General features: G+C 45.3%; 1 protein-coding gene across 3 annotated transcripts in view; it reads left to right on the forward strand.

The window, feature by feature from the left end:
- Positions 1–16,174, forward strand: part of SF3B1 (splicing factor 3b subunit 1) — a 236,498-nt gene that overhangs the window by 71,651 nt on the left and 148,673 nt on the right. The window lies entirely within an intron of this gene.

Genomic DNA, 16,174 nt, shown 5'->3' on the forward strand with positions numbered 1-16,174 from the left:
TGCGTGTTTGTGGGTGGGTAGGTGCTTGTCATTTTTGCTGACAAAAAGGAGGAATGCACACTCAAAAGTATAAAAGTAAAACAGAATAAAAGAACTGTGTTTAAAATAATTTATTGGTAACATAGAACCCAATATGTTTAACTATATGGTGCATCAGAGAAATTTAACAAATTTAACCATAATGTATAAAAAAAAAAAAAATAATCATAGCCCAACATATGAACGCTTAAATACATATATAATAATAATTTAATTATAATAATTTATTTCTTGTATACCGCTATACCGGAAGTTCAAAGCGGTTCACAACAAAAGATACATACAGCAGAGGAATTTGCTTGGATAATTAAAATACAGAATTAACATTTGATATCTAGTGCAAAGTAAAAACAATCAGTAAAAGAATACATCAGATGAAATCAGTAAAAGTTAAGACAATAGCTCAATTGGCAAATAAAAAGCTATTAAGAATCATAATAAATTTGACAGTAACATAACTAAGAGGAAAGCATATATATTGAAATATACCATTATCCATATCATATTCTAGATGCTGAAATGACCCCAATAAACCTTTTTTTTAAATTAAAATAGGCGATAAAATAATATTTAAATGAAAAAGGAAACTTAATCATATTTGTGTAATGAATACACTTGTTATCCATCTAATAATATCTTAGGATTCATATATTACACAGCTATAATATATTCATCTGTATATATTATAGCTGGCTAATTGTACGACTTCCAAAACATTTTTTAACCAGTTCTTTAGGGTAAAATATTTGGAACCCATGGAAAATTCAGAAGTCTGTCTAAAGTCCCAAAGATCCTATCTTAGTTCAGTGTCTAAACAGTGGCATGTGATCGGGGAATTCAGGGGGTTCATCCAACCCCCTGAAGACCCTAAGGGTACTATTGAGTTTGAACAGGCAGAACATGATGAACCAATCAAATTCTTTAGCAAAATCTCCAGACCGGTATAGGCTTTAGATCTTACAGATGGGTTATATCTCATCATGACCAGCAGGTGGAGACTGAGACAAAACTTTGGAATAGTACATAATAGGTGACTCTCCCTAATTAAATCCGTCTTTCTCTCCAGCAGGTGTGAGTGACTTGTATCCCTCTCCCTTGGTTAGGGCTGTTGGAATTTGTTTAGGGCTCCTGGTCCCTGTTTTTTGTGTCTGACTGAGCTTGGGTGGGTCCATTGGGGGTGTCAAACCCAGCGGGTCTTGTGCTGCGTCCCTCCCCCCTTTTCCTCCACCTCCCCAACATTTTTGTAGAGGTGCCTCAGCAGTAAGCCTTGCCTCCTCTTTAAGGTAAGGCATACTGCTTTGAGAGCCAAGTGCGGTCTGTTCTGTGAAAAAATAAAAAATCTTGAGGTAGTGCTAGTCTGAAGGGTTGCTTTCCCTTTAAATTTGCTGTATTTTTTGTTTAACCGGCACTCTTAGCTAGTTAGCGTATGGCGCAATGAGCACTTTACAGGGAAAAAAGTGCTCATTGGGCTCCAGATTCGAGGCACTCGAGGCTGGCCTGTGCAAGCGTTGTACAGGCCTGTGCGGTGGAAGTTCCCCGTCTGCATCAGGTGCCGGTGTCCAGGGAATCCCTCTGCAAGTGCCTCATGATTCAGCTTCAGACAGCGGGGAAGCCTGGTCTTCCCCCACTGCCCACGGAGGGATTTTTTTCAGCCACCAATGGTAAGGATAAAAGGGATTCCCTTACCGCCAAAGTGGCTGGGGATTCCCTCACAGCTTGTCTGCTTTAGCGGCTGGGACAGTTCAGACTTCCCAGCTGCTACAGGCCCTGGAGGGGTTGGTTTTGGCGTGATCTTCGCCATTTTTGGTGGGAGGTCCTTCCATCTTGTCTGCAACCTCAGGTGACCTTCCCCCTGTATTGGAAAAACAGGGGCAGGTTTCTGCTGGGTCCCTTGCTGGCAGGGAGTCCCATGGGGCCACCAGGGAGGTTTTCCCCAGATTAATTTTTTTGCTTTGTGCAGAGCTTATTTTCAGGTGGCCAGGGTTCTGTGTTTCTCTGGGGGGGGGTGGAGGATTTCCTCCGAGCCCCCTGCGGCTCAACCCCCTTCTACTCCTTTAGCGCCCCCTCCTCCTCCTCCCTTGTCCAAGCCCTGTGGGTTGCCTGGGACGAAGACTTGTGGTCTGAGGAGTGTGTTGATCTAGATGAGGACCTGGACCCTTGGGGAGACCTCCAAGATCCTCTTGAGGAGACAACCGCTGGTAGCGGGGCCTCTGCTTTACCGTCAACCAGTGAGGAGGTATCCATGGTGCGTCTTTTTCAGAGAGATGAGTTCCCAGATTTGATTCTGCAGGTCTCCTCGGTGTTGCACTTTGAGGAGGTGCCACTGGAAACCCCGCATGTGGGGGACCCTCTTAGGGGGATCGTGTCGGCGTCCCACTTTTCCTATGCATCAGAATATTTAGGTTATTATCCTAGCGCAGTGGAATACACCAGAGGCGCCGTTTTGGTTTGCGCACTCCATGGATCGTTTATATCCCATGCCGGAGAGGGATAGGGCTATCGAAGGCACCAGTGGTGGACGCAGTGGTCTCAGCTATTGCTAAGCGGCATACTGACAAGCGGAAGTTGGAGACCATTCTTAAGAGAATTTTGATGTGTCTGCCTTGGGTGTCCAGGCAGCTATTTGAGGAGGGGGGGGGGAGAGGCTCGTGGCTCAGGCTGTGTTTCGGTGGGCCGAGGGTGTCCTTAACAGTGAGTCTGATGACTGGTCCTTGGTGGATCAAGAGGTGACAAAGATTGAGATGGCAGCCTCTTTCCTTTCAAACGCTCTCTTTGACTTGGTGCGGACATCTGCCAAGTCTATGGCTTTTGGGGTGGCCGTTCATTGTACCTTTTGGCTTCGCGCTTGGTTGGTGGATGCGGTATCCAAAACTAAACTCACTAAATTTCCTTTTTTTATGGTCTTTTTTGTTTGGAGAGGATTTGGATAAATTAGTTCAGACTCTGACGGACTGTGTAAGTACCCCCCCCCCCCCTGCCTGAAGACCATGCCCACCTGGCTGTTAGGGGTGGCACTGTTCAGGGGCGTCTACGGGATTTCTGCAGCTATCGCCCTGGGCGTGGGGCTGCAACCTTCCTGACTTCTGTTTTTTCCCCGGGGTCGTTTCAATCAGAGCATGCAGTCCTTTCAGGGGGCCCATCGGGGGCTGGGAATTCCTCTGTTGGTTCCCCCGCAGCCCATCCTACCCAATGACTCCTTGCCGGTGCCGTGGGTGCCCAGCTTCATGAGTTGTCTCAACAGTGAGCAGAGATCAGGTCTGATCAGTGGGTCCTGGAAATGATTTGGGATGGTTATGCTCTGGAGTTTGCCCACTCCCTGCCAGATCATTTTCTATCTTCTCCTTGTGGAGAGTGGAAGTAGTAGGCTTTTCCGCAGACCCTTCAAAGATTGCTAGATCTCAAAGCAGTTCCAGTACCCCTTCAGGAGTGATGTACCAGCAAGTACTCGATTTACTTTGTGGTGCCCAAGAAAGAGGGGACCTTTCAGCCTATCTTAGATTTGAAAGGGGTCAACAAGGCTCTCAAAGTTCCATCTTTTCGCATGGAGACACTGTGGTCTGTCATTCTGGTGGTTTAGCCGGGGGAGTATCTGACTTCTTTCTTTTTTTTTTATAAATCTTTATTCATTTTTAATCTTTCAACAAGTGTACAAATTAAAATCATACATATTCTTGAAAACATCACTTGTAAATCTATCAAGAAAAACAACAATATGTGTATGTATGTATGTATATATGTATGTATGTATATATGTATATATAACCCCATTCGATCTGACGGATGCCTACTTGTATATTCCAATGCAGTCCACCCATCAGCGCTTCCTTTGTTTTGCGATCTTGGGTCAGCACTATCAGTTCTGTGCGCTTCCTTTTGGTCTGGCCATGGCTCACCAAGGTTACAGTGGTCGTTGTTGCGGCGTTGTGCAAAGAGGGCATTCTAGTGCATCCCTACCTGGACAACTGGTTGATTCGAGCAAAGTCGATCCATGAGAGCATCCGGGACACGACTCGTGTGGTGGAGTTCCTGCAGTCGCTGGGATGGGTTGTCAACTTTGCCAAGAGCTGGTTGGCCCCCTTGCCTGGAGTATCTTGGGGTTATGTTCGACACCTCCTTGGGGAAGGTCTTCCTCCCAGAGGCCCGGGTGGGCAAATTGCAATCCCAGACTCACCTGCTTATAGCATCACAGTGTCCTCGGGCACAAGATTTCCTCCCAAGTCTTGGGGTCCTTGGTGGCTTCCCTGGATGTAGTGCGGTGGTCTCAGGCCCAAGTGAGTCCTCTTCAGTATGTTCTGCTTCAGCGGTGGTCACCCCAGAGGCACAGTCTGGATCACCCTGTTCCTCTGAGGGGCTTGGCTCACTGCAGTCTTCGTTGGTGGCACCAGACCCCTCATCTGGTCCAAGAGGTGAGTCTGGATCAGCCACAATGGACTGTGCTTCTCACGGATGCCAGTCTCCTGGGTTGGAGAGCTCAGTGTCTGGGTCACTCATCTCAGGGCACCTGGTCCACGGAGGAGGCGTCCTGGTCAATCAGTCTCATCTTCTGGATATCTTGGCCTCCCACATAGCAGGAGTAGAGAACGTTCAAGCGGACTTCCTCAGTCTTCACGTGCTAGATCCCGGAGAGTGGTGTCTGAGCCACGTGTCTTTTCAGTTGATAGTGCAAGCTTGGGGGTCAACCCCTCATGGATCTGATGGCCACAGATGTCAACGCCAAAACACCCCACTTCAGTCATCGCAGAGACAGCTGGCTGAGGGTCTAGATGCTCTGGTTTAACCATGGCCACTGGAGGGTCTATTGTATGTGTTCCCTCCGTGGCCATTAGTGGGCAGAGTTCTTCTTCGCATTGTTCGTCATCCAGGCCTTGTGATTCTGGTGGCCTGGATTGGCCCAGGTGCCCGTGGTATGCAGACCTGGAGAGGCATCTGGTTGCGGATCTTCTGCCTCTCTCGCCTGACCTGTTCGTTTTGGGTCCCTTTTGTTTTACGGCTTGGCTCTTGAAAGGGAACGCCTAAATAAGAAGGGGTATTCAGATAAAGTAATCTCAACCCTGTTGGGGTCCCGGAGACTTTCCAATTCTCGGGCTTATGTGTGGGTTTGGCGAATCTTTGAGGAATGGTGTGGAGTGGTCTCTTTTCATGCTTCTCTGCCCAGGGGCCTGGCTTGGTCTTATCTCTGGGTTCAGCTTGCAGCCTTGTCAGCCTTTCGTGGGTTGTTACAAGGTCAACGTTTGACTGCCATTCCTAATGTCATTCGCTTCTTTCGGATGGCCAAATAATCCTCCCATTCTACCGTCTGTTTCATCTTGGGATCTTAATCTGATCTTGTCCGTGCTGGTGCGCCCACCTTTTGAGCCTTTGGGTGCCTGCTCGTGAAGGACCTTACCCTTAAAGTGGTCTTTATGGTGGCTATTACTTCTGCTATTCATGTTTCTGAGCTGCAGGCTTTCTCTTGTAGGTTTCCCTTCCTGGAGTTTTCTAGGAAGCGGGTCGTGTTGCGGTCTTCCTTTCTGCCAAAGGTAGTTTCTCCTTTTCATGTCAATCAGGCAGTGGTCCTCCTGGTGTTGAGTAGTCAGGAGTGATCTTCAGAGCAGAAACAGTTGCGCAAGTTGGATGTTGGTCGGGTCTTTTGTAGAGGTCTGCACGGGGATCGCGGGAATCCCGTGGGTCCCGCGGGAATCCCCCCTAACCCACGGGGACCCCCCTCTGGCCCACGGGGACCCCCCTCTAGCCAATGGGACTCCCACGGGGATGGAAGGCTTTGGAAGCAGGGTTCATCCATATAATGGACACGTCAGCCTTAGTAAAAGAGGGGGGTTATAAGTTAATTACCTGAACAGAAAACAAAAAAATGGTTCCACCAAAGAGATTCCACAAGGAAAACAGTAGCGCAAACACAAAAGAAACTGTGGAATCGATGATCCTATCGGAAGTAATTGCTGCTTTTTTGGGGACGGGGGGGATGGAGGTAATTCCTTGTGGAGTTGGGTGGGGACGGAGAGGATCCTGACAGGGACGGGTGGGGACGGAGAGGATCCTGATGGGGACGGGTGGGGACGGAGAGGATCCTGGCGGGGATGGGTGGGATTTCTGTTCCCGTGCAACTCTCTAGTCCTTTGCACTTATGTGCAGAGGACCCAGGAGATCAGGAAATTAGATCATCTTTTTATCCTTCTAGCGGGTCCTCATAAGGGGGATGGTGCTTCCAAGGCTACCATTTCACATTGGATCAAGGAGACTATTGCTTCCGCATACATTCTTCAGAAGAAGCCTGTTCTGGAATTTCTCAAGGCTCATTCCCACTTGGGGGTCAGGCGGCCTCTTGGACTGAGTCTTCGCTGGTGCCTCCAGTGGATATTTGTAAGGCTGTGGTTTGGTGGTCTTTGCATTCTCATGTCAGACACTACCATGTGGATGTTCAGGCATGTTGGGACGCGGTGTTCAGTGATTGTGTTCTGGTGTCAGCCCTTGATGGGTACTGCTTTGGTATATCCCGTCTGTAAGATCTAAAGCGGTTTTGAGAGTTTGATAAAGAAGGAGAAATTAGGTTCTTAACTACTATTTTTTTTTTTTTTTTTCTTTCTTTTAGATTCTCCACACTGGTATAAAGCCCCACCCTATCTGTTGTCGTGTTGTTCTTGACTATGTTACACTTGTAGATTTTGCTTTTTCTGTGGGTATTTTTCTAGGGCCGGGGAGATCAAAGAACAGCGGCTGTGGCTTAGCTGGAGAGCTGTGGGGACATTTTGCTGCAGAGATCTCTCCTTTGCATTTTCCAACAGCATTCATGTATATTAGTTGTTACTCTTGTTCAGAGTTTTGTTTTCTGTTTATAGTTCTTTGTTCTGCTTGGCTATTCGGCAGACTGGAATTAGGGAAAATCACCTATTATATAACTAGTCCAAAGTTTTGTCTTGTCTCCACCTGCTGGTCATGATGAGACATAACCTAGCTGTAAGATCTAAAGCCTGTACTGGTCTGGCAAGTCTAAAAGAAAGAAAAATAGCAGGTTAGAACCTAATTTCTCCTTAGTACTGTTAGGGCCTTCAGGTCATTGGGTGACTCCTGAGTCCTGCCTTCTTTCTTTCTTCTTCTTTTTTTTTTTTGGAGGGGATGGTTACTTTTTGCTTGATGGAATTTGACTGGTTGAGTAGACTGCCTGCTCTTCTATCTGGAATGCTGCTACCTCCAGCTAATAGTAGACATCTTGGTGCTGTTTCTGGACTCTTCTGTGGAGATTACAGAAGTAGAAACCAACAAACAAAAAAACAAAAGGGTCATTCCAAGTCAAGAGGACTAGGAGCCCACACTCTACTCTCTTGAAATCCAACCAAATTTTACAGGAGTGTTGTCTAGGGTCTCAAATGAAACTCTGCAAAATTTTTTGGATCTATCTCAATTTGGTCAGGAGCTAGAGGTGGTTGAACAAAAACAATCGATCCACTCCCATGCCTCATGTGACCTAAAACGCCATTGCGGCAGAAGGAAACTTTTTTGCCTGGGCATATTATAGATATTAATCGTCTTCATAAAAATCCAGGACTTTCTGTGTAATCTGCCGAGCAAGCACTTTTCCTCTCTTTGTTGCTGGAACAGCAGGAATGCCACCCTGCTGTTTCAACTTCCTGGCTTTTTTTTTTCTTTTTTGAAAATCATTTTTATTAGGGAGTTAACAAGAGAAACAAGCGAATTACATGAATGAACTAGTCAAACAGAGGCAGCAACAAAAACTAATACAATGTCCAACAGCATAGCACTTAATACACCAATAAGACACAGGAATATCCAAGAGCAAGAACAGGCCGTTTCCCTCATCAGCTCCATTAATTTTCAATGTAACATACCCACCCCAGGAGTCCCTGCTCGAGGGACAACACACTCACCACACTACTCAAACCAGCTACACCCGCAAACATGCACCACGCACACCCCCCAGTCAGTCATTCCCCACCCCCCTACCCCCAAGTCTGGAGACCAGAGGTAACCGTAGGAACACCTTCCACAAGACCAAATAAGCCAGCACCTCAGGGTTGGAAGAACATTTATGATAGCAAAGCTCAAAATATGCTAGCTCGATCATCTGATGAATCCAGCAATCCAAAGGAATTGACCCTGCTTGAGTCCAAAATTGTAATATCAGGCGTTTAACCGTCAACAAAGTCAGTTAAATAAATTGCCTCTGAGGGATAGTGAGGCCTTGCTCTTCCAACAGGGTCTGGTCACCGAGAAGCAATGTTTTGTAGTCCCACTTTATAGTACGCTGCAGAACTAGGCGAAGCTGCGCAAAGGAGGAATTCCAAGGGAGAGCTTAGGACACTCCAAAAAGGAATGCAGGAATGTTCCAAGAGCCTCTCTGCATTTGGTACACACAGACTCTTCCCACAAACCCATGCAAGCACCCCATTCTTTAGTGATGTAAGCCCTGTGAAGGATTTTAAATTGGGTCTCCTGCCAAGCCGCGGATTTCACAAATGCATGCAAGGTTTGAAAAAGTTCCAAAAAGGAGTCAGGAGAGTACTGTATAGCCAGATCCCGGTTCCATCTATCGCGTAGCGGGGTCAGATGCACCTGAGAAGCAGAGGAACGGACCACCCTGTACCAAACCAAAAGAGAATTCAGGGAAGCTGGTACCCTGTATCGAGGGGTCCGCAAGTCCACTCCTCGCCATACTGCAAACAAAGACTCTGATAGTAATGACGAGCTTGTAAATAGGCAAAGAATTGAGTTTTGGGAAGGTCCCACTTGTCCTGAAAGTGGGCAAAAGAATCAACACCTGTGTCGCCATCCAGCATATGAGAAAGAGTCAAGGCCCTCTTGGTAGCCCAAGCAATAAATGGGAAACTGCCTAGTCCTGGGGGGAAACTGGGATTACCCTGAAGTTGCAAAAAGGGGGAAGCCCCTGGGGATTGAGCCTGTGCCCAACGCCACCACCACCACACCTGGCAAAAGGACGCAAAAACTGCAGTTTGAATGACAATGCTCCCTCTACACCACAAGGTGTATGCACAAGATTCAAAAAGGTAAATGGTGCACACCAACCTGCCATCCATCTCATCGGGGAAAATCTAACAACCCCCATTACTCCCTTATAGATAAAGCGCATTAGAGCCGCCACATTATACACACGAACATCAGGGAGACCCAGGCCCCCCTCTTGCTTAGAAAGCTTCAGCTTCACAAAAGCAATATGTGCCGCCCGGTGGCGCCATAGAAATGTGGAGAAAAGAGATCAAAGTTTCCGGATATCCCGCTGCATCACCCAGAAGGGTTTGTAGAGGATTTAACAATTTAGGCAATAGGATCATTTTAATCAACGCCGCCCTCCCCAATAGGGATAGCGGGAGATCCTGCCACGCAGAACAGAGAGCTTTAATTTTATCAATAGCAGCCAAAATATTACACTTGTACATAACCCTGAGTTCTGTGTGCAGGTAAATACCTTTCCTGGCCTTTTTAACCATTCTTGTTGAAAAGCCAAATTCCAAAGCAGTTTTCTCCATAGTCCAGCTGTGTGGAGCAAGAGTGAGAATTTGTATTTTATTCCTATTACTAGATAGTTCCAACTTCTGCTTCAGTTCAGTCAACAGAAGGTCATAGTCAGAACACCTTTTACATTGGCCACTTTCTGGTTCTGCTTTGATATCAGCTGGAGTTAAGTCACCAATAACTGCAATTTGGTCTGCAATTGCATTATGGGCTTCAGAAAGTTTGCGTTTAGCAAAACTTAAGGAATTTTGCTTGCTAATCTGTTGAATCTTTAGAGGAGAGATTCCTAGTGGTGAAAAGCTGGCATTGAGGTTTTCAGATGCATTGGTAGGGTCATCACTATCAAAATCAGACTTAGGCCTACTTAGATCTTGCAGTTTGACACAAGTCTTGCCTACATCTTGGGCAAAGCTTTTGGCCTGGTTTAAACTCATACTTTGTGATAGCTTTTAAATGCTCAGCTGCAGGAAGATCAATTGGGCATAGACCTTTGATATTGTTGTGATTCTGTTTTCTGAACGGATTACAGCAGTTTTTCTGTAGAAATTCAAACTTCATCAGATTCAAGTCTTCATGATGAGTTACAAATATTAGATTCCATGGACAAAGTAGAAAGTCCAGAGCATCTTTTAATTAATTCTTGGTCAGGCAAAGAGAAATTACAAATAAGCTTCAAGCAGCTTTCTCCAGAATAGAAGGTTTCTGGCACTCAGAACTATCATAGATTCCAATACTAGCTTATTATTAGTCTCCATAAGATAAGAGTCACCTGAAAATACAGAATAAAAGTAAGATGAAAAATATCAGTGTCAGAACACAATGAAAATAGAGCAAAGCAAGTTGTACATGTCAGCAAGTGCAGAGTAATTTTCCAAAATCCATACAGGCATAGCCTAGTTAACTAGGGAAAGAACCAGATGCTGCACAGAAAGAATAGACGGAAAACAACACGCCAAAGGCAAGCTTTGTCAAATAATGAAGTCATATGGTGTTATAAGGTCATGTTGAACCTTAAAGCCAGACTTGTTCATACAGCCACTGTGCTGTGATAGTTGCAAGTCAGAACATGTTCAGAAAAGCTGCATGTATCAGACATGCTACTACAGCTATGCGTACATTCTTGTGAATCGCATGATTATACGTTTCGGCTTGCACGCAGTAAGTAGTTTGTGCAAGCCAATGCATGTTTTGACTGTCATCTTGCAAAAGTGCACAGTAAGTTTGTCAAATGCTGAGCATAGTACGAGATAAGCACTTGTGGCTGGCAAAGCTTGGTTATGAGTTTTCAGATCAATATAGTTCCACTGCACATTCACAATGAAGTGCCAGTGACTCTGCAACATAACATGTTTATGCAAGCAAGTAATGCTTATCTTTAAACCATCAATTCTCATCAAAGAAAGATTGGGTCCAAGATGAAACAGGATAGCTTCTGTAGTGAAAACCACTCTTTCAAATGATATTAAAAAACAAACAAACAAAAACTACACATTAGAGATATTTGAATCTGAAAAACAGTGAAAATTTGCATAAATGCACAAAGCCATATTTTTGGGATGGTCATATCTTCAGCTTCACTTGACTGTTAAAGCTCTTATTGCAAATCTTGGAAGTACCTCATGGTACATGTCTGCTGGTAAAGTTTTACCCTCAGCTGACTTACCTACCAGCAGCAGTATGGAGCCAAACTGCCAAAAAATTTCGTTCGTAAATTTTTTTGCCTACTTTGCTGACCTGTAGAAATAGAAGCACGTTCGCAAAAGATTTCAAATTTGGCACAGAAACTTGCCCCAAGGTGCTGCACCAAACTGCAAAATTTTAGACTTCTAGGTAGTTTCCTCCTGCCGTAGTGCTTAAGCAAAGTTGGTGTCTTAGGTCACATGAAGCATGGAAGTGGATCGATTGCTTTTATTCAACTACCCTCAGTTCCTGACCAAATTGAGATAGATCCCCAAAATTTTTCAGTTTTATTTGAGATCCTAGACAACACCCCTGTAAAATTTGGTTGGATTTCAAGGGGCTCGAGCTTGGGCGGTTTTCAGTATTGGTCCACTTGACATGGAATGACCCAAAAGCCAGATCAACCTATTTGTGAGAGTTGTTGGTGATGTCCCAATAGTTTTCTTTTAGTTGAATCTATTTTGTATGATGTCTTGCTGCAGTTTATACATTCTAAGTCTGCGCTAGTTAGTGTGCCATGGTCATTGAATTAGGTTGACCAGCTCCTGTGAGCATTTTTTTAAAGAAGTAGATCTTTCTGACGTGAACCCTCTTTGTTCCTGGTACAGAGCTGGGTATGTTGAATGTAGTAGTAGTACAGTATAATTTCGTTATAACGGACTTGCTTATAACAGACCCTCACCTATAGCGGACGAGGTCCGCTGGTCCCAGCCGTGCGCCATTATAAACATACAGAAAATCATCGCACATAGCGCACTCGCGTGTAATGGACTTTCAGATATAATGGACAACCTATTTGGTCCCCAGAGCTACTTTTAGCAGTAGTTTTCTTTGGCTATAACGGACATGCAGGCTCCGCCTTCAAGGTGTGTGGCATGTCGGTGATATAGTATCAAAATGTAGCCCAGAAGAAAATAACAGAGTATTTTTCTTTCTAGTACAGTACGACATAATGCTCTAGAACATCTTTTAGTGTTCTGGTTTTGCAATCATTTCGTGCCATACCAATGTTTTGCTGAGTTTTGTTCTTGATGTTGCTGATATAGTTGTGAAGTGACTGTTGTTCATTGATTGAATGTTGTTTCAAGTTGGCCTAAATAAAGTAAAAAAAAAAAAAAAATCCAACTCTGGATATAATAGACCGTTTTTCCAGGTCCCTTGAAATCCGTTATAACGAGATTATACCGTAGTAAGTCATTATAATTAGTATTCAAGTGCAATAGGTGTGTTATTCTGGATAAGCAGGTAATTTCCCCATTCCTGCTAGCTCTGTAGAAGGAATCAACTCCAAATTTTTTCTGTAATCTTCTTACTTCACTGAGAGCTCTACTGCCACCTACAGTTTTTTTTTCCTTCTGCTGTTAGCCCTCAGAACTGTTTTGGTTCTGCTCTCCCTTTTTTATTTATTTTCTTCGGTGTTTTTCAGTTATTTTCACCGGTTTCCGCACTTGGAGCTTTCCATCTTCAAGGTCAACTCTGCCTGCATGGAGAAGAAGCAGACTGAGGTCTGCAGCTGACGGCCAATCCCTTGTGGTACCTGTTGGCCGGCCTGCAAAGGTGTTTTTAGAGCTTGGGGCCATCCCACTTACTGTCCCTCACCTACTACTTAGCAAGGGTTTGAGCGTAAGCTGTTTGGCATCTGTAGGAGGCTCTGCAATGTCTCATAGGGTGCCGACTGTGTTTTTGCCTCTCCCCTTCTGTTAGTGCTTCCGTTGGTCTGCAGGAGTAGTGGTATGGTCAACTATAGAATCTGACTGGCAGCCCGAAGATCAACAGTGGAAAGGAACTTCCAGCATAAGGCAGTGATTTCTTCTCTTTTTCCAGCTACAGTAAATAGCTAAGGTAGGCTGCAGCACATTTCCGCCTCAGGTCACAGTGAGTAAGGCTGTAAAAAATTGGGGGTAGGGGTCTAAAATTGCTATTTTTGGTAGTTTCTACAAGTTCCTTGGTATTCCCCCTCCTCAAAAATTCTGTTTTTGCTGGTTTGTAGCTTAAGTTTTTATTTTAAGTTCTTTTTTCCAAAAGTTCCCTGCAGCTCCAATTTTTTGCCTTGATACTTATTGAGATGGAGTCCTTAGGCATTTTTACCATAATCCATACCAGGATTGCACAAATTCTGCGCCTCAGGAGTATTCATGCACCAAGTGCCATGCTCCATGCAAAGGAGAGATGGAAGCTTCGGGCTTAGTCTCCTTTGTTTTCTTGACTTGAGAACAGGGCAGCTAGACCGCTTAGGTGGACTATTCTTTTTTTAGGTCCAAAAGAGTGTGGAAGCCGTAGAGCCCTAGAAGTGCAAATTTAGGTTCGTTCCCTGGTTCAGCTTTTTCTTTGGAATTCATCAATTCAGTGTGGAAATCCTTTCAGGAGAGCCGTTCCCATAAAGCGCATACTTCCTGATCTTTGGACTTGGCACTTCAGGACACAACCCCTTGGGTTTTCTTCCTCAGTCTCACACTGCTCAGCCCTCGGGAGATCTGTTTGCGGGGGATACTGATGATATATCTTTTGCTATGCCACTGTTGTCCACAGACGCGCCTCTCATATCAGGGGAGATTGCTCCACCACAAACTGGCGCTTTAGATCCTGTTATAACCTTGGTTTCTGGAGATGATCCCATGGTCCTGTGCTTATTTAAACCCATGGCTTTGCTAGATCTCATTTCTGAGTCTCTGCATGAACTAAATTTAGACTCCCAGCCAGCCGCCGCCTTTCTCCTCCCTAATGTGCAGAGTCACGAGGCTCTCTTGTTTCAGAGCTTGAGACCACAGACCTATGCTGGTATTTCATTTGGACATCGCCAGGTTTTTGAGAGATGCCCTCCACATCAGACCTCTGATTAAACCACCTGTCCCTTTGTGGGATCGTAACGTAGTTCGCTGGGGTCTCATTAAAGCCTGTTTGAGCCTCTGGAAGAGGCATCCTTGCTGGATTTGATGCTAAAGGTGATCTTTCTGGTAGTTGTGACCTCAGCAAGATGAGTTTCGGAGCTCCAGGCTCTTTCTTATAGAGAGCCTTTCCTTAAAATCTTGGAGACTGGAGACTCTCTGCGTACTGTTCTTTCTTTTCTGTTGAAGGTTGTTTTGGTATTTCATGTCAATGAATAAGTCCATTTACCTGTCTTCCAGTCTACAGGTTCTAAGAAACAGGATTCTATTTTGAAGAAGTTGGATGTGAGAAGAGTGCTTTTTCAATATCTAGAGGTCACCAACTAGTTTAAACTCTCTGACCATCTGTTTGTATTGACTCAAGCTACTAGGTGAGGCACACCCACTTCTAAGACCACGATTTCCAGATTGATCCGTAAAACCATTTTGTCGGCTTACATTTTCTGTGGGAAGCAGTCCCCTGTTTCTGTTAAGGCGCATTTGACCAGAAGTGTAGCTTCGTCATGGGCAGAAGCTAGGGAAGTCTCTCCAGCAGAGATTTGTAGGGCTGCCACTTGATCAACTCTACACACACTTGCAAAGTTTTACAGGGTGGCCGTGGCAGCAAAAGAGGACTCTGCTTTTGGTTCCTCGATGCTATAGGCCACCGCAGTCAGCCCCTCTAGATGTCTGGGACTGCTTTTGTACATCCTGCTTGTCCAGAATCACACACCTATTGCACTGGAAAAAAGATTGTTCTTACCTTAATATCTTTTCCAGTAGATAGGTGTGTCATTTTGGACCCTTAGAAACATAGAAGATGACGGCAGAAAAGTGCTACAGCCCATCAAGTCTGCCCACTCTGCTTACCCACCCCCTGTCTATGCCCTAATGACCCAATTTTCTTATCTTGACCCTCGTAGGGATCCCACATGGGTATCCCATTTATTCTTAAAGTCTGGCACGATGTCTGCCTCGATCACCTGCACTGGAAGCTTGTTCCAATGATCAACCACTCTCTCTGTGAAGAAATACTTTCTGGTGTCGCCATGAAATTTTCCGCCCCTGAGTTTGAGCGGGTGCCCTCTTGTGGCCGAGGGTCCCTTGAGAAAGAAAATATCATCTTCCACTTCGACACGTCCTGTGAGGTACTTAAATGTTTCGATCGTGTCTCCCCTCTCCCTACGTTCCTTGAGAGTGTAGAGCTGCAATTTGTTCAGTTTCTCTTCATACGAGAGACCCTTGAGCCCCGAGATCATCCTGGTGGCCGTCCGCTGAACCGATTCAATTCTGCGCACATCTTTACTGTAATGTGGCCTCCAGAATTGCACACAGTACTCCAGATGAGGTCTCACCATGGCCCTGTACAACGGCATTATGACTTCAGGCTCTCGGCTGACGAAACTTCTATTGATACAACCCAATATCTGCCTTGCTTTAGATGAAGCCTTCTCCACTTGATTGGCAGTTTTCATGTCTGCACTGTTGATTACTCCTAAATCTCGTTCTGCTGAAGTCCTAGTTAAAGTTTCTCCGTTCAAGAAGTACGTCCTGCATGGATTTCCGAGGTGCATGACCTTACATTTCTTAACATTGAAGCCTAGCTGACAGGTTGAGGACCAACTTTCCAATGTAAGCAGGTCCTGCGCCATATAATTCTGTAAACTGCATTCACTTACTATATTACATAGTTTGGCGTCATCGGCGAATAGTGTTATTTTACCTTGAAGCCCTTGAGTCAGATCCCCTATGAATATGTTGAAAAGGAGTGGACCCAGGACCGAGCCCTGCGGCACTCCACTGGTCACCTCCGATGTTTTAGAGAGGGTACCATTAACCACCACCCTCTGAAGTCTGCCACTCAGCCAATCATTGACCCATGCAGTTAGTGTCTCTCCTAAACCCATTGATTCCATCTTGCTTAGCAGCCTGCGGTGTGGGACACTGTCAAAAGCTTTACTGAAGTCCAGGTACACGACGTCCAAACACTCTCCCAAGTCCAACTTTCTTGTTACCCAGTCAAAGAAGCTGATGAGATTGGATTGGCAGGACCTACCCTTGGTGAATCCATGCTGACTGGGATCCCGAAGATTCCCTTTATTCAA

The sequence above is a fragment of the Geotrypetes seraphini genome, chromosome 5, assembly GCF_902459505.1.
Source record: "Geotrypetes seraphini chromosome 5, aGeoSer1.1, whole genome shotgun sequence".
Lineage (NCBI taxonomy): Eukaryota > Metazoa > Chordata > Amphibia > Gymnophiona > Dermophiidae > Geotrypetes > Geotrypetes seraphini.